The sequence below is a fragment of the Salvia splendens genome, chromosome 11 (genome assembly GCF_004379255.2).
Source record: "Salvia splendens isolate huo1 chromosome 11, SspV2, whole genome shotgun sequence".
Taxonomy (NCBI): domain Eukaryota; kingdom Viridiplantae; phylum Streptophyta; class Magnoliopsida; order Lamiales; family Lamiaceae; genus Salvia; species Salvia splendens.
The window spans coordinates 7876475-7896630 of record NC_056042.1 but is presented as its reverse complement, the minus strand read 5'-3'; the positions used below and the strand labels follow the sequence as shown (position 1 = coordinate 7896630).

The following is a 20156-nucleotide window of genomic DNA, read 5'->3' as shown; positions in this document are numbered from 1 at the left end:
GTTCCCTCCTTGAAATGACCCGCTCTATGCTCATTGAATCAAAAGCTCCAAACCACTTCTGGCCCGAAGCTATTGCTACCTCAGTCTATCTTCTAAACAGGTTACCCACAAGTATCCTCAAACATCAAACACCGCTCCAAGCCCTATCCTCCTTCACTAAAATTCCACCACCTTTAACTCTTGAACCGCGAGTTTTTGCTTGCTCCATTTTTGTTCATACCCCAAAATATGAACGGACCAAACTCTCTCCTTGTGCAATTAAGTGTGTCTTCGTGGGATATGGGGTAAACCAAAAAGGGTATAGGTGTCTTGATCCTAAAACCAATCGGATGTTTGTCACAATGAATTACAATTTCCTGGAAACCGAATACTTCTATACCCACCTTAGCAGTCAAGGGGAGAATAATAGTAGTCAGGACCCGCTAAGCTGGATATCAGCGCCAATGCCAACGCCAAGTCTTCCCGAAGTGGGCCTAACAGAGGCGGCAGTAAGCGACCCCGCCGAGCAAGTCTCTGAAGTAGGACAGTCCGTTATTGAAGGTGACGCTCAGCCAACTATTTCTCTGTTGAGGTTATCCAATGTAAGTATCGATAACTCTGCTCCTCGAGATTCCTTAACCACTGTTGATGTAAGTGTAGAGAAAAAAACAACATGCCCTGATATGGAAACCCTGCTGAAGAAATTATTGAGCTAGAAGGAGTCGAAGGAATTGACCCCGACACGGGGGGTACATTCTTCCATACAGGGCGAACAGGGGAGTCCCGCCAAAAAGATATACACCTGAGAGGACCAACAGGAAAGCTCGCTACTCCGTTGCTAGCTTAGTTACGAGTCATCTGTCAGAAATGGCTCAAGCATTTGAGAAGGCACTATATGAAGGGGAAGAGGTCCCACAGTCATGGGAATAGGCTATGCAGTATAAGCACCGAAGAGAGGCAATGCAAAAATAAATTGATGCACTGATCTGAAACAACACATGGGAAACGTGTATCATACCTAAAGAGAAGCGGCCTGTAGGGTGTCGATGGGTCTTCACTATCAAGAAGAGACCAGATGGTTCAATTGAGAGATACAAGGCACGACTAGTCGCGAAGAGCTATACTTAGACATATGGGGTAGATTATTCTGAAACTTTCTCCCCAGTAGCCAAGATGAACACAATTCGAGTCTTATTGTCGGTAGCGGCAAATAATGATTGGCCACTGCACCAATTCGATGTGACGAATGCCTTTCTTCGTGGTGAACTGAAGAAGAAAGAAGAGGTATACATGGAGGCTCCACCAGGATTTGCAGCAGACTTCAAGGTAGGAGAAGGATGTAGGCTGAGGAAGACTCTATATGGTTTGAAACAATCTCCAAGAGTGTGGTTTGGAAAGTTCGCCGGGGCGATGATTAGTTATGGATATAAACATAGCAACTCTGATCATACTCTGTTTCTGAAAAGGATATGAGACAAAATTACTTGCTTAATCATATACGTCGACGACATGATTATCACATGTGACGACTTGGAAGAGATTGAACACTTGAAGAAGAATTTGTTTCAGGAGTTTGAAATGAAGGACTTAGGGGATCTCAAGTTTTTTCTTGGGATCGAAGTGTTAAGATCACCTGGAGGAATCTTTTTGAGACAAAGGAAATACATTCTGGACATCCTTGCAGAAACGGGTCTCCTAGAGTGTAAACCGGCAGATACGCCTATAGTAGTTAATCATGGATTGCAGATTAACGATAAAGTCGAGCTGACCGATCAAAGTCGATATCAGCGACTAGTTGGAAAGCTCATCTACCTATCGCACACTAGGCCAGACATTGCCTACGCAATAGGGGTCGTGAGTCAGTTCATGCATAAACCACATACGGATCATATGAAGACAGCGCTTAGAATTTGTCGATATCTGAAGGGAACAACAGAACATGGAGTGCTGTTCTCTAAAAGTGGGAATCTTGAGATTCATGGATACACGGATGCTGATTGGGCTGGAAATCCAAACGATAGAAGGTCCACCGCGGGGTACTTTACCTTTGTTGGAGGTAACTTGGTAACTTGGAGAAGCAAGAAATAGAAAGTGGTGTCACTATCTAGTGCTGAAGTAGAGTTTCGGGGTATCAAAAGTGGACTAACTGAGATAATGTGGTTAAGAAGATTGATGAAGGAACTTGGTCTCTCCCCAAGTAAGAAGTGCCGACTATACTGTGATAACAAGGCTGCCATAAGTATTTCGGAAAATCTGGTTCAACACGATCGAACCAAACATGTTGAGGTGGATAGACACTTTATCAAGGAAAACATTGAGATGAGAATTGTTGAGTTACCATTTGTTCGCTCAGAAGATCAGCTTACCGACATATTGACAAAGGCAGTCAGTGCAAGGGTCTTTGAAGATGCCCTTTGCAAATTGAGTATTGGAGACCCCACCACTCAATTTGAGGGGGTGTTAGAAAAGGAAAGATTTCAATTAGAATCAATTGTTAAGAAATGAAAGATTGCAATTAGAATCAATTACTCCAATTAGATGATTGACAGAATATTGTAATTAAGGACTTTACCATGTATAATGTCTCCTACACCCTATTTAAAGGGTCTCCTATACAATGGAATAATCATCTGATTCTAAACAACTATTCTCAACTATGTTTTCTACTACGTTTAACAGTTAATGATATTTTTTGAATGATGAACTCCTTAAAATATTTGTAAAACATAATGCATATTTTTTTTCTTAAACAGATATTTAGGCACATTGAACTTCTATGTGCGGAATAGGAGCAAACCTAAAGGTTCAATCGCACGAGGATATCTAGCAGAAGAATGATTGACATTTTGTTCTTTGTGTTTAGCTGACTACATGGAGTCGAAGTTTAATCGATCATCGAGGAATGAAACTGTGAATGATAATGCAATAATTGGATTAGATGTATTTACAATCACAGGTCGTTCTCTTGGAAAAGGAACTGCTATGAGATTAGACGACGAAACATTGTTGAAAGCACATCAATATGTATTGTTCAATTCTGAGGCCGTAAGACCATATATTGAGTAAGTTATCTTGCCTACTTTTATTTATTGTAATATTTGTAATTTTTTGTTTGAAAAGGTTTATGGTATAATTTCAGTCAACATCAGCTGGAACGCATATAGTGTAAAGTTATATACTCCAAAAATGTAGTAAGTTATATACTCCAAAAATGTAAGTAAGTTATATACTCCAATAGTGAAAGCTTTGCTGATTGGTTTGTTCAATATGTAAGTTATATACTCCAAAAATGTAGTAATGGTGAATATAGTGTTGCTTTTTTATTAATTTAACTTCTTTCAATAGGTCGAAAGGTTAATCATCCATGGAGAAACTCCAAAATTAAGAGATTTGAAATTAGTTGCTCGTCGGCCTAATTTTATTGGAGTGAAATATAAAAAGTATATTGTAAATGGTTTTAGGTTTCACACGAAAGATTTGGAGAGTACGAAGAAAACACAAAATTGTGGGGTCCGTGTAAAGGCCACAACGTCAAGTTTTTCAAGTACTAGAGATCAAAATCCAATCTTAAGTGAGTTGGACTATTATGGAATTCTAACAGATATCATTGAGCTAGATTACGGCAGTGGACGTCGAGTTGTATTATTTGACTGTGAATGGGTGTCAAAAGGTAAACGACTGAAGATGGATGCAGATGGATTTACAGTAGCCAAATTTTCAAATGTGATACGCCACAATGAACCATTTATTCTGGCATCCCAAGCTGAGCAAGTTTTCTATGTTGAGGATCCTACAGATTCACAATGGAGAGTAATTGTCTCTACTACAGCACGAGCTAATTATCACATGGAACCAATTATTGATGTCGAGAATTACTTACAAAGTAATATTTGTGTTCCTCCTGATAATGTAGAATCTGGTGACTTTGGTTAGGTTCGCAACGATGTCGATGGAATTGAGGTTGACATATAAACAGGTGATCTCTAAATTTATAATCATTATGTTATTCTATCTTTCTTCAATTCAAAATCAACTTTAAAATGCTTGCAAGACTTATAACAGTTTGGAGCTTGAGAATCCTAAATGCTAACATGGAAAGTGGGACGTTGTATCTAACTGTCAATCTCATCGATAGATTCTTGGCAGTCCAGTCCGTGGAGAGGAAAAGATTGCAGCTTGTTGGAATAGCCGCTTCGCTCCTAGCCTGCAAGTACGAGGAATTCTCTGTTCCTCTTGTGGAAGACCTTGTTTTGAAATCCGACAACGCCTACTCGAGAAAAGAAGTGCTCAACATGGTAATCCACGAATTGTGTTTCTAATCCGCACGAGACAATGTGACATTTGCTGATTTCGACTGTTTCTTTCCTCTGCAGGAGAAGAGTGGCGCCGCCAAACAGAAGGAAGGAAGATAGGCGCCATTTTTCTTTCCGTGAAGGACGATGGAGGGTATTCGGACATTTCATATCACAGAAGCAGGGACATTTTTGTCATCTTATAATTTAGTCTAATGTTGGGATGTATCACATAAATCCTACCAAACAAGAGATTAGGTGTTTAATCATCTTTTACCAAACACCCATTTTGTAAGAAATTGCTATCCCTATTCATGGGAAAACTTGTTATATGTAAACTCATGTATTTTTCTTTATATTAATAATGTGTTAAATAAGGATACAGATATATTTGGACTAAAGAGATGAAAAGTGATATAAAATTATAAAACTCGATTTATGCAAATTTACAATTATCTATTTGGTATGGTAGATAATTCACTTAAAGTTAATTTTCCTAAAATAGCCTAAATGTGCATTTTTATTACTATGATTTAATATTTCATTGCAATTATTTTGTGTATAAAATATACATAAAATATTATAGTTATTGCATTTGTGAACTTTTGTATGTTATTATTTTTATAAATGACATAGTTTCGATTTTAAATTTTAGATTGTCTATAAAAATTAGTCACTTTATTCTTTAATAAAGTTTTTTTTATAATTAAATGAGACTCAATTTTCACGTATAACACTACAACCCCTTTTTTGTATTTTTCTACTTATGTATTAAAATTCGTATAAATCTTATTATTAAAGTCTTTGATAGTAGACGAAGGTAGAATATATAAGAATACATGGAGCTCCTACCAATGGCGGATCCCGGGAGGGGCAAGAGGGTGTGGTCGCCCCTCCCTAGTGACTAATTACTACGCGACATAAACTTTCCATCGTCGCCCCTCCGTTTGCTTTTGACGTCACCCATTCGTTTGCTTTCTGACGTCGCCCCAAGAAAGACGGAAATCGTCCAGTGCTATATTGGGCTGACTTGTTGCAAGCCCAAGCCATATTAAATTTAAGCTTGAACTCAAGAACCCCAAGTTGCCCAATTGATATCCTAACCAAATTCAAGCAATGCAAGTAATAAGTTTATTCGAAAAATTGGAGAGTCGAGCTAAGAGAATCGAGCGACGGATCTTAGTTGGAACTGAGGATAAACTCTGGATTATTAGTAATTGTTTATGGAAAATGACCATTTTGTTTCTAATATATTACGGTGGTGTTCAATGCGATAGACAAAATAGTATTTAAATACAATAGGAAATAAGCTAAAATAGAATTTATTTAGGATTAAATCAGTCACAAGAGTGTTGTATGATGAATAATTGTGAGATTGCATTATAATCTTCGCATTGTGGCGACGAGCTGATTATTAAATTGATGATTACTAATTTTGTAATATTAAATAATAAATGAACATGTATTATATAATTAATTAGATTCATAAATTATCATATCAGATTATAACCATGATTTATTTTTTTAATATTTTTATTCTATTTTACACTTTTTCTTGGTTTATTTACTAGGCTATTATCATTTTATTTTTAAAAACATTTTTCTTTAAAATCTCAAAGCTAATGATTTTATCATAGATTAATAATTTCTCCTTCGAATCTGTAATTAAAATCTTATAGATATCCCCTAAAAGTTTTTGAATCATAATTAAATGCATAAAATAAGGAATCTTTTGCAAATCTACAATAAAATGTTTAGTTAAAAACGTAAAAAATATTTAAAAAAATCATAATGAAAAGAAAAGTAAAGAGTCAGCGTTTTGTTCATTATTTTCTGCGTTTAAAGCACTGTTCCATCACTCCATTCGACAGTTTCATCTAGATTAGGGATTGAGCGGGAGATACATTAAGCGCCAAATTAAACATGGATCTTACAACCGTCCACTCCTCCCACAACTCCAAGCAAATTCAGGAACTCACAATTAGCTATAGTTTAGCAAAGAGAACAAGAACGAGAAGAAAATCAAGTTGAGACCTACCTTTGATTCTTGCACGGTGAGTTTTTTCAATAAATTATTTTCAAAACGAACGATGTAATATATTCACGGGAATGATAATCTACTGTTGCTAACATAGATTATATGTTTGATCACATACTATAGGTTTCAATTGAATTTTATTATGCAATGTGATCAAGTTTAAAGTAATTTTTGTTTTACTCCCCAAGCGTTTGATGAAATGATCTCAAGTTTCACTATATCATTTTATAAGCTATTGTCTTTACTTACTTTCACTCCAATGTATGTAGTTACATATGGCTTCTAAAGGAGGGAAATAGATTTAAAAAAGTGCTCCTTTACAGGAGGAAAGGAATATGTCAGCTAAAAGTTTACATCTAGTGAAGGAAAAAAAATGCTCGGCTTCTAGGTGATAGTAGGGAAGGAAAATCATTTTATGTTTCGATTAAATAGTGAAACTAAATAGAATCTGATGGATTTATTCTGACAACAATATAACATCCAGATTCAAATAATTCCACCCCTAAACTCCATTTTTGCAGCACTGTAATCTCAATAATCTCATTGAAGAATTATTAAATTCTAAATTTTCTTCCTATTTTTAGTACTTTGTCTAGTTAAATTCTAAACCCGTCGAATTAGGATTTATTAGATCCATTGCTATCTCTAGTAGTGGTTAACTTGAGGGGCCTTTCATCATTAACTGAGTTTCAAATAGAGTTATAATCACCACTCATCCGTTCCAATGACATAATATAATATTTTATTTTGGATGTCTCAAAAATATAGTACTACATGTTAAAATTTCATTCTTTACTAATACTAGTAATTTTTGTAATCCTTGTGAAAATTTAAATCAGCCAGATTGAGTTTGATATTTTTTGTTTAGCGTACTATACTGTTAGGTAGTTAACATATATTTTTAATATAAATTGTTATAATGATTAGCATGTTTTACAACTAAGACAACAATGAGCTGAAATAAAGAAGCTGTGAATATGGTCATGTATTCGAACCGTATCCATAGGAGTGTGCCACCATTGCCAAATGAGGATATTTGTGTTGACATTGAAGAAGAAGAGGAGGTAATGGGCAATCACACACTCTAATAAGCTCCTTAATATTTTAGTTAATAGAGTAATCATATATTTTTTGTGCTTAAAGGTAGTGCATCGGGACATGAAACTATTGGAAAGGAAAGCAGAGGCCCTACCTATATGTCAAATATTTGGGGCCGCCCTCCAAACCTACCACTCATTTCTGTCGAGTATAATGAGTTTGGTCAGCCTATAGGTGGCGAAAAGAGCAAGCTTTGCCATTTCTTAGGTTCAATTGCAAGAAATGGTAGATATTGTCCATTAGATGTTAATAATTGGCGTGCCATGCCGAAGGGGAAAAAAGATGACATGCTCGAATTCGTAAAGGTAATAAAATTTCAAAAGAGTGTAGTTTATTTAATTTATCCTGCTCTTTAATCCTTCTATGCTTTTGGACTAAGTTGGCTTTCTCGTTTACTACATTTGTTAAGTATTTGTTATGTTATTTAACATGTGGCTTATGTTTTGACATGCATTGACCTGACTTTTTAATGCTCACTTTTCATGGTAATCCTATTATCACATATATTTAGTACTTAATACTTGTTGTGAAGCTGACACATATATGTGTTCTTACATGTGGTTTTAAATCATTGGATCTAGTTTTGCTAAGAGTATTTTTTTGAACATAAGTTCTGAACACTCTGGATTATCACACTACGTTATTCTCAATTCTTAATTGTTATTTAATTTCTATTTTACTTTACCTCTTAGAAATTAGTGTGATCTATTTTTTATTCCAGACCATTGGCAATTATATATACATAGTTATAACAATATATGTCTTTATCTAAGGCATGATTCACTATCCTTATCATTACTGAGAAATGGATTGTGGCCTCCATCGGAGTTAAATGGAGATGTTGGAAGCATTATTTGAAAACAAGGTATTGGGCTGACGTACCTATCGAGCATTTAATACATGACAAGGATGACAGAGTTTTAGAAGATCAATGGATCAATTGTCTGGCTTACTGGAGAACGGAAAATGCAAAGGTTTATTCTAGTTTTTCTCTATGTAATAATATTTCATTTAAGCTATAAATCTAATCATTTTGCTTTTTGACTTGCTATTAGAATATAAGTAAGAGAAACCAAAAAGCTCGAGCAAAGAAGTTAATGAATCAAAGAACAGGAAAGACGTCATTTGCGCAAGTTAAAGAAAAATTGGTAATATTTTCTTTTTTCTATGTTTAATTTCATCATTATTTTTATGACATATTAGTATCCTAACAATATACATATTCCTAGACAAAGGAACACGAATGATGCCCAACCCGTGTTCAACTTTTTAGTTCCTGTTTTGTTCCTTCGAGTGGAAACACGAGTGATGACGTATCAACTAAAATTGTATGTTTCATTACATTTTCCCATTGTATGGAATATATTATGCAATTTCATTGTGTACATTAATTTTTATAATTTTGTGTACAGGCAGCAATGGTCGAACGTAGTAGTCAACTTCCCGAAGGTGCCGAAGATCAAATTGCTCCCAATGATATATTTTCCCAAATCATGGGAAAGGACAAACTCGGTCATGTAAGGATGCTGGGTAAGGGAGTGTGTCCCACAGACGTGTGGAGTGGAACACCAAGAAGCACATCGGACCGTTTACTAATAGAGTATAAAGATAAAATTGCACAACTAGAAGCCATGCTTGCGGCAAAACAAAGACCTCAAGCTTCGCAAGCAGACGTAAGGCGAGATGTGACAAATTCTGAAGCTCTCTCATCACAGGCTACGACTCAAGCTGACCTGGTTTCTTTGTTTTTTTTTTCTATAATTTTGAAATATATTACATATTAAAAATGGTTATTAATTTATTTGTTTTCTTGGAGGTTGGGACATGTTTCTCTAAGGAGTTTTCTCACCCAAAAAAATTGTTGGTAAGGGATTTATTCATAGCATCGATCCAACTACAAGAGTTGGCGGATAAATGTTAGGATTGAATTGGTGTGAGATATGTGTCGTAGCCGTTATTGAACCCAAGGATCAATTGATCAGGCCCTATGATAACTTTCAAGAGCTTTCCCAAATACTTGGTCATATAATTGCTTGGCCTATAGCTTTGGTATATTCTATCATTTATAACTTATAATTAACAAATGCATTTCAGTTTGATTCATAATTCACATCTGTCCTATACATGCAGGTGACACCCACTGAGTGACGTCCATTGGATGTTTATGATTTCTCGATCCACATTTAGATGACAGGTACTCTAAATTTAATTACTAATTATACTGTTTGATATACTTGTCTTGATTTATACTACTACAGGGGACATTTGCATTCTCTTTGTGTGGGGACTTACTATTATTGCATTCAATTTCAGTTGGATATTTGTATTTTAATTTACTAGATAAGAGCTCTACATGTATTGTTTTTGCCTAGCCTTTGTATGCGGATATTACATTATACTATTTTCTGTAGTTATTTTATAGATTTGCATTAATGCCTATGATTAGTTTTCAGTTGTTATAATATGTGTTCTGATGGATGGTGACACAATGGTGAAAAAAGTGAGAACATATGCATTGTTTATTTGGTCTAATAACTCTCTTTAAATTTTCGATTTAGTCACATCTATGAAACTTTGATAATCTTGATTCTTTGCCTTATGTTATTCACATGATGGATCTTTTATTATCTGCACTATAATTTTCTTTGTTCTTTATTAAAAAACCAATGTGATCTATACCTTGTGCATTCACTGTAGCTACTAATTATTTCTGATTCACTTCTGTCTATTCTAATGAGGTGCGAAAATTAACTTATCATTCAAAGTTGTAGAATTTTTATTTTTGCATATGCAATAATTTACAAAGGTTTACAACTACTAGTAGACTAGTAGTAGTGGCATTGTTCAGATTTGTTTTCTTACTCCAAAATTTGTCATTGCCATTAATTTATCCCCTCTGCAAAGAATATGGAGAGAGAGAGGTGATGGCCACACATAGTAAAGATGATGAGTTGTTGATTATGTGCTTGTTTATGTTATTTAATGTTGCTACTTCTCTTCTCTATTGCAGATTTGCAGGTTGGCAGATTTGCAAGGTTGAAGTGTTATGTTTCAAATGTGTTGCACTTTTAGAAATATTTGGACCTCGATTATTAGTACTACTACTATTTATGCAAGTAGGTTTTTGATGTAAGATCATTATGACATTGGATTTTTGTTATTCAAATTTAGCATTTTATTTGAATTAGTTGTTTATATAAATTTTGTTGGATGGTCAATAGCAATTTAATATGAGTTTTTTACATTGAAAGTGGAAATGTAATTATATATTTAATAAATATGTAAATATAAAAATTTGAAGGACATAATGTAATTTATAAATATTTATAGGATGAAAATACAAATTATAGCAATTTGTAGGTCAAAAGTAAAAATCAAATAAATATAGGTGGGAAGTTGTAATAATATATATTTGTGGGGCTTATTTGTAAATTTTTGTGCATTTATATAGTGTAGTTTAAAAGAATAGTTTGTGACACTATACATTGTGATGACTCTTGACACTTTTTGAGTGAAATAAAGAAGTATTTATTTTCACAATTTTTTTCCTCACACGTGCAATAAGTGCCATTACACCTAAAGTATCCAGATAATAGTTTTCTTGTTGCATTTATACATGTCATAATATGTGAATTTTCTAGTAGTGAACATATTGACAACCCTCTCTTCAGCTGCATTGCAAGATTATATTTCAATGGCTAGTAGTGGTTTTTATGCTTGTATTTTAGCAGAAAGTAATAATATATGGGATTACACAAGAGAATTAAAACTACCTACTCCGTGTTTATCTCGAGATCGATGCTCAAGACCGGTATTAACTTGATCTGGTGAGTAGCAAATAAGGAAATAGTACTACATTACTTACTATTATTATACTCCATATATATAGAGCTAAATGAAATTCTGTTGGACCCTCTAGCTGCCTAGTACAAAAATAGGAATTACAAAAAATTGGAAATGAAATTGAAATTCCAACGTGGATAAAGCTTGTAAATTATTTTACATTTATCCATTATTACAAGCTAGTTTTATGATGGAATCCTTTATTATTCAATTCTTTGTTCTGTGGGGCATTGACCTTGTAAAATGTCGACGTCTAGCATATATACTCATGTGCTGATCATAAGAGCGCAAGACACATGTCGAAAACCACATTAAACCCTACTTTAGCAACCAATTAATACCCTACATCCTCCAATTTTGTAATACTCAAGAGTTTCTAATTTGTAACACCTGATTAAACCTAATACATAATTTTGGAAAATTCAGAGTAATAAAGTCTCCAAATATCGGAAATTAATTCTACACAAAATGTTTTTTATCGTGTCAACGTGATTTGGAAAAAATGTGCGAGGAACAACAAAGGTGCAATTTATTTTTGGTCAGCCGATGTGCAATGTAAGCAGCAAATGGCAACAATCATCTTAGCCCTTAGGTAGTGGAGTAGTATATATGCACATGTATGCATGTGATCGGTGCTATGCAGTACAGGCAAGAAATTCTCCCAATGGGCAGCACCATAGGCAGATTATATTCTCGATAACTTTTGTTGGCAATTTATAATCGGCACAAAAGAAACTTTACAAAAGTAGCATAATACTATTATAAATTGACTTGTTACAAAATGCAATACAAATAAATATGCTTTCAATTTCCAACTTTCATTGTATAAATAAATAGGCCTTTACTTCATGCGTACACTGAGATCCACCCTTCTGAAATTACAAGAACTCCATGCATGCAAGTCAATTTTTTTTACATGAACTCAAAATTTTCCAAATTTAGCAATTGGAAACAATAGTAAAAAATTTCCATTTTGAGTCATGTAAAAAAATTAGTCAGCTTTCAATTCTGCTAAGTAGTAGTAGTAATATTTTTTCATCTTTCTTATTCTATTAATTTTCCATTTGAATACTGTCAAGACTATTGATAAAGATGAAGAGATAACTAGCAAAGGTCTCCATATGTAACTGCTATTCAAATTTACTAAGAACACCAAATAAATAGAAAATTTGCAAATTGAAGGAAGTTGAGACATGGGAATTTGTGGTGACCTAAACAGACACCCTGAAAATACAGGAAATGTAATTAATTTGGTGGATGAGTACAATGATTGGGCGAATGGTAAGCTGAAATTAAGATGAGTAGTGGCGGCAAATACAGTGTAGAATCACTCACTCCTATTTTAGCATAATCAAAATAAAAATAAAAATAAAAATAAAAATAAAAATAAAAATAAAAATAAACACAAACTAGAGTTGCCAACTAAATCAGTTATTGAATCATGCTGCTATAAACTCCTCATCCATCAATGATGCTGCTTTCCTTCATCAAATTTTAGGAAACATGAAACTGAGGCTGACATTGTCCACCTCTACTGTATCTTCATCTCAACCACCGCCGCAGATCGGTGGTCGAGCACGGCGATATCTCGCTGCCGATGCTCTCCGTATACCACGAATAATTAGACTGCTCCTCCATCCCCACGTACCCTGCCTGAACGCTCTTGAAGCTCGGACTCCTCAGATTCTGCCCCAAATTATTGCATCCGAATCCCACATTCACGCAATACGGCTCTGGTATCGGGTACGAGAGGCGTTTCCTCGCCGCCGATCCGCCGCGCTCCCGCTCCGGCGTGTTGAAAGATATGAGTATTATTCATTCAACTTATACAGAGAATTACAATAGGTACGTCTCCTTTAAATAGGCCAAGGGTTACATAAAATTGGCAAGATTTGTCATAATACTCATTCCCTAATTAATTTTTTTTCCTTGCTTACCTATTTTCCTTACTTACATATTTTCCTTTCTAACACTCCCCCTCAAGTTAAGTAATGGGATTACCGATACTTAACTTGCCCAATACCTCATGGAAGCTTCTTGCATCGACAGCTTTCGTGAGTATATCCGCCAACTGATCTTCAGATCTCACAAAAGGAAGTTCTACCGTCTTGGCCTCTATATTGTCCTTGATGAAATGTCGATCCACCTCGACATGTTTTGTCCGATCATGCTGAACTGGATTTTCAGATATACTGATTGCCGCCTTATTATCACAGAACAACTTACATGACTTCTATGAGTTTAAGTTCAACTCAGTCATCAATTTCCTCAGCCACAGAATCTCAGTCAACCCACTCTTAATCCCTCAAAATTCAGCTTCTGCACTTGACAAGGCTACCACTTTCTGTTTTTTGCTTCTCCACGTGACAAGATTTCCTCCCACAAAGGTAAAATATTCAGCAGTTGATTTTCTGTCATTTGGGTTCCCTGCCCAATCAGCATCCGTGAATCCATGAATCTCTAAATGTCCATGATTCTCGAATAGAATCCCATGGTTCGCTGTCCCTTTCAGATATCGAACAATCCTCAGTGTTGCTTCCCAGTGAGCTACTTGAGGTGCATGCATAAACTGACTAACTGATGTAGAATGCGTTTGTCACGTCGAACTGATGTAGTGGCCATTCCCTGACTGCTGCTATTGAGAAGAGCACTCGAATAGTACTAATTTTTGCTACCGGTGAGAATGTTTCAGCATAATCAACTCCATAAGTCTGAGTGTATCCTTTGGCCACAAGTCTCGCCTTATACCTTTCAATCGACCCATCTGGCCTCCGTTTGATAGTGAAGACCCATCTGCATCCCATAGTTCGAACTCCATCAGGTTTAAGACATACTTCCCATGTATTGTTCTTCATCAGAGCCCGCATTTCTACTAGCATTGCTTCTCGCCAATGAGCAATTTTCATAGCCTCCTCGGCCGTATATGGGATTTCTTCTTCTTCGTAAAGTGCTGCTTCAAACGCCCTAGCCATCTCTGTTAGATTTGCTTTAGCCAGATTCGCCATAGAATATCGGCTTCTACTAATCCTCTCAGGACTGTATCTCTTAGCCGGGACCCCACCAGTAGTTCTGTTGGGGAGTATATAGCGGCCGGTATCACCATCAATTGCTGCATTCTCATTCTCGTCTACACCAAAAGTGTCAGGAGTAATAACTGTATTATCTGAGCTAGTTTCAGGAATTACCTCGGATATCACTGGAGGAGGACTCGATTCAGGCGTAGGCGGTTGAGGAGGCTCTACAACAGATGTGACTGACTCGGCAGTGACACTAGCTTGTTCTGTTGGTTCCACGTTCGAGATACTTGGATGTGGCATCGGAAAACTGAGGGGTCCAATTTTATCACACTCCCCTGAACAGCACTCCCCCTGACCCCGAGGTTGGGTGTGATAGAAGTATTCACTTTCTAGAAAATTACAATTCATGGTTGTTATAACCTTCCTAGACCCCGGGTGATAGCATCGATAGCCCTTCTGATTTACCCATACCCCAAAAACACATTTTATTGCACATGCAGAAAATTTTCCTCTTTCGTGTTTCGGTACATGCACATAAACGGAACAACCAAAGATTTTGAGCGGAAGTATGAGAGGTGGGGGAATATCAGTAAGGGATGCGAGAGTCTGCAAAGGAGTTTTCATACCCAAAATTTTTGTAGGCAAACGATTAATCAGGTAGACAGCAGTGGCAACAGCTTCGGGCCATAAAATTTAGGAACATTTGAGTCAAAAAACAGGGCTCTCGTGACCTCTAGGATTATCCTATTCTTTCGTTCAGCTACACCATTTTGTTCAGGAGTGTAAGGACAAGTAGTTTGATGAACTAACCCCTTTTCTTTAAAAAAATCAGTCATGTCTTTGTTAACAAATTCCCTACCATTATCGGATCTAAGAATTTTGATCGTGGTTTGGAATTGTGTTTGGATCATTGTAAAGAAACGGGTAAATTTTTCAAAAACGTCAGATTTATGCTTCAAAAAATATACCCAAGTCAATCTAGTGCAGTCATCCACAAAAATAAGAAAATATTTAAAACCATGATCACCAACAATATGAGCTGGACCCCAAACATCGGCATGCACTAGAGAAAAAATAGTCTTAACACAAGTATCACTTGATCTAAAGGATTGTCTGTGGTTTTTTGCTAAAACACAAGATTCGCAAATAATATCCTTAAAATGGGAAAACTTTGGAAAAAGCAATTTTAAATAACCCGAGGATGGATGCCCCAATCTGCGGTGCCACAACCAAGCTTCCCGATTTGCAGATCCGTGAGCTAGCATCGCGGTGCCACCTTTTTGAGTAATCTCATCCACATAATAAAGACCTTGACGCTCAGTGCCACGTCCAATTATCCTCCTCGTCCTGATATCCTGTAATACACAGAAATTTGGATGCATTAGTAACGTACAGTTTAATTCTTTCGTCACGTGGCTGATGGACATAAGTTTATGAGATAATTTGGGCACATAGAGGCAATTTGTAAGCTTCAGGGTTGGGGATATTTCAATGGTTCCACTCCCACCCACAGCGGTCAACTCTCCATCGGCAGTTTGAATTTGGATTTTAGTTGCCCCATTAAATTCACAAAAATCTTTCAGATCGTAGGTCATAGTATCAGTTGCCCCACAATCAAAAATCCACTCACTCTCCTTAGGGTCAATTTTACTTTGGGCAATGCATGCAATATGTATATTTTCCAAGGGTGCAAAACGATTTGGGCTTAAGACGGAACTTTTAGACAGTTTTGGGGTCAAACGTGGAATATAGTTTTTCTGGGGTCCTAACTGTAATTTTCCCGTGTCATATTGCATATATTCTGAACTATAAGGACCAGAAATTAAATTACTCATGCTTTGGTGTTTATTCTGAAAATCAAATTGAGGATCGGGGTTTCTCAACCCCAATCCGTTACCTCCATATGACCCGCCTCATTTCTTCTCCGCGAAGGCTGCCTCGCCGGGCCTGCCGCCTCCACCCGGTTGAGGACCGGTATCTCCTGCTCTCCCACGGGTGTTAGTCATCTCATTATTCCCTGCTTCTTGCAGAAATAACCCGCCTCCATCTTCGACTCCGATGGCTAATCGAGCTTTAGCCTTTTGATTTTCATCCCACCATTCTGGAAATCCAACGAGGAGGAAACATGTATCTCGAGTATGTCTTTGTTTTCCGCAATGAGAGCACCAAAATTTTGATTTGTCGGGTTTGAAACTGCCTTGGTGATTGGGCTGTTGCGCGGCGGTTCGTGGTGGTGGCTGTTTTGGTCGCGGTGGTGGCTGGTTTCTGACGGCGAACCCATGTCCGACTTGGCCCGATGATGATCCATCGTTGATTGCGCCGGTCTGGAGATCGATGTCTGCTGCCGGCATGATTTTCAACCGCGTAGCTTCTCGTTTTACCAGACCGTATGCGGTCTCGGCTGAGGGCAACGGGGTTTCCTTGAGAATATCCCTTCGGATCCCGTCATATCTTGCATTCAAGCCTGTTAGGAATTTGAACAGCCGTCTTGTTGCTACATACGTTCGAAGTTGGCTAATCCCCTTATCGCAGCAATCCATAGGTTGATGTTGGCATCGGTCAATTTCGACCCAGATTCCGTGGAGATGTCGCCAATATGTTTCTAGCCCATGTTCCCCTTGCACGATTCGGCCTGCCTTTTCCTCTAGATCGTACAACAGATATGGATCTGCAGTACTTTCGAATGTAGTTTGTAGGCTCTCCCACAGAGCTTGCGCGGTTTGGTGATGTGCAAAGTCGACAACAATTTCTGTTTCGACGTTGTCAATTATCCATGAGAAGACTGTCATATCGGCTTCCTCCCATTCTGTGTACCCCTTCATTCCAGGTTTCGGCGGCTGCGGTGTACCGGTGATATATCTGTTTGCTCGTCTTCCCACGATGGCTACTCTCATCAGCCGTTTCCATAGGGGATAATTCATCCCGTTGAGTTTAATGGCTAGAGTAACATTCTTACTCATCTTTAATCGTGTCTCCTCCATATTTGGTTTCTCTTCATCGTCTGACATGTTGCAGGTTGAAAATAACCGCCTTCTTGGTCGGGAAAGGTATTAGGCTATGATGATTTTGTTATGAGCCTTTGCTCTGGTACCATGTTGAAAGATATGAGTATTATTCATTCAACTTGTTCAGAGAATTACAATAGGTACGCCTCCTTTAAATAGGCCAAGGGTTACATAAAATTGGTAAGATTTGCCATAATACTCATTCATTAATTAATTTTTTTTCCTTGCTTACCTATTTTCCTTACTTACATATTTTCCTTTCTAACACGGCGTCGCCGGCCTCTGCCGCGGCGCTCTCTGCGATGGGATCCTCGCCTTGGCTGACTCTGTCGCCGCCATGTAATTAGGCATCTGCGCCGCAGCGGCGGTTCCCTCGCTGACGCGCTGTGCGGATCTCAGCGACGGCGTGTTCGCGGTGGAGTAGCTCCTGTCTTCCGTGACGCGCTGGGGGCTGGGCGGGCGGACCTGCGGCGACGATCGCGTTCTGGAGGCGAGAGATGGCGTGGACGGCGCGATGGATCTGTGGTGGGGAGAGGCGAAGGAGTGGCGGTGGTTGATTGGGCTCTGGCAGCGGGATCGGCGGCCGTTGGTTGTTTTGAGGGAGTCGATTTCGACGGTTTTGATTGAGTCGCGGCGGTGGTCGGTGGAGGATCTGCTGCTGGTCTCCCACTGCTTGGTGGCCATCCATTTATCCAGCCAGTTTGTTCTGTTGTCCAGCTCGCTGCTTTCGTCTCAGTTGTAGGCGCTCCTGTCGCTTTCCACGAGGTTGCTCTGGACGATTAAAAAATCAATCCTATTTCCGTTAGTAATTCCCAAATCGAAACAGAGGCAGACACAGCAGATTGATTTATGACCTGCTGAGCAAAAGCAAAAGGCAGAGAGGATTTCTCATGCGCCAATGCCGCTTCGTTTCTGGCTTTTAGGATAGCCTCGAGCTCCTCCAGCGTGCGCGGGCACTCCGGTGCTGGTCTCCACTCGTCCGTCACGCAGCTTCCCTCTCTCGACTAATCGACAAAGCAAGTTTATACATAAATGTATCCAATTTAGGGAGATATGTATACTCTAGAGTTTCTGTCTCTGAGGTACTTGGATTCCCATAAATTGGTGGTCTCAGCAAACATGGACCTTCTCCCGGCGTCGTGGGAGAGGCGGGCGCGCACCCGCAGCAGCGACTGCATGCACTTCATGGTCATGTTAGCCTGCTTCCTCACGTTCTGCCCCCGGATTAGTGCCTGCAGCTTCACTATCCCCTTCAGCGCCACCAATGCTCTCCGCGCCTGCAATAACTCAAAATAAGCTCATTCCTACACCACTAATTACTTCATCTTTGATCATAGATAAGTACCAAGTAGCCTCTGAAGGCGGTTTGGATCACTCTCGCTGCCGCCGTCTCATGTTTATACGACGCTGCAGCCTTGGGGCACGGCCGGATCATCTCCACCGCGATGGCATGCCTCTGCTCCGGGGCCATCACAGGAGCTTGTGCGGCATTGCTGTTGGATTGCTTTCTGAACAGCCATCTCCTCCTCTCACTCTTCTGCATAATAAATAAATAAATAAACAAAACATGATAAGAACGACAAGATAGATATACCTTGGCATCGTCGTCTTGGGGTGGGTGGTCAACTTTCCTCCGGCAGCTTTACTTATCGGAATCGGAGTCTTTGTTGGGAGAGCGGAAGGCACGTTTGACAGCGGTGAGCCAGGAAGAGGATGTCAACGCATATCACAAGGGATATTCCCACAAGCAAGGAAGATTGCAAGAAATTAGTAATTGATTTAATTGTATATTTCCCTAGAATAGATTGATTACAATTTATGGCTCTTACCATAGATAAGAAAAGCTCTCCACTATATTTTGAGGAGCCGTGTAATTGATCAAAGACAAGCAATATACAATCCTCCTTCTCTAAACTTCTCTTCGCCATTATGCAATATCCCAACTCTCTCGATCACCATCGTTAAGATGGTATCAGAGCAGTTCTATCCCGGGATCGAGACTCAGAAAAATATCATCATAGTCTCGGTACCTTTCCCGACCTTTTGAAACCTGCAACCAAACAACCACAAAAATGTCAGATCGACCAATAACACTTTCAGCAGAACAATTTGCTGAATTTCTGAAACTGAATGGGTCTCAGAAGGTATCAAACGAAGAGCCTTCATCTCATCCAGAATCACTAGGCGAAGTACACATCGCCACCAAGCTCGATGGGGATAACTACCCCCTATGGGCAAAGCTGATGAGACGGGCAATTGGTGGGAAAGGTCTGGCGTCTCACATATCTGGAGTTTCAGACCCTCCACGACCAACCGATCCAAATTACAACCGATGGCAGCAACGAGACGATTGCTGCTTTAATTGGATCATCGGCAATATCGACGCCAGCCTCGTAAATGAGGTATCCCAATACGCAACGGCTCAAGACTTGTGGGAAAGCCTGGCCACTACGTACGGGAGCGGCGCCGACAATTCCAAATCTCCGACTTACATCGGCAAGCCTACAGCCTGAAACAAGGAAACCTGTCATTAGAGAGTCTGTGGCAAAAATTACAGGATTTATGGATCTCCATCGACACTCGGGATCCAAATCCAATGGACACACCATCAAGCATTGAAAAATACAATCAACACATTCAACGACACAGGTTATACCAGTTTGTATGGGCGCTAGATGATCGATATGACAAAATTAAAAGAGAGATCCTAAATATGGATCCAATACCAACTGCAAGGAAAGCGTATGGACTGGTCAGGAGAGAATGTGTCAATGAGCGACTGATGAATCCCGAACCAAAGGATCCAGGAATCGGCGTCGGACTTGGAGTATTCGACCGAAGCCGAAACCCTAATCCACCACCACCACCGTATTCCAAACCCTAC

General features: G+C 38.6%; 1 pseudogene; it reads right to left on the bottom strand.

Annotated features, from left to right (window-relative positions):
- Positions 1–12792: 12792 nt before the first annotated feature.
- LOC121754380 lies at positions 12793–19200 on the bottom strand (annotated as a pseudogene).
- Positions 19201–20156: the final 956 nt, after the last annotated feature.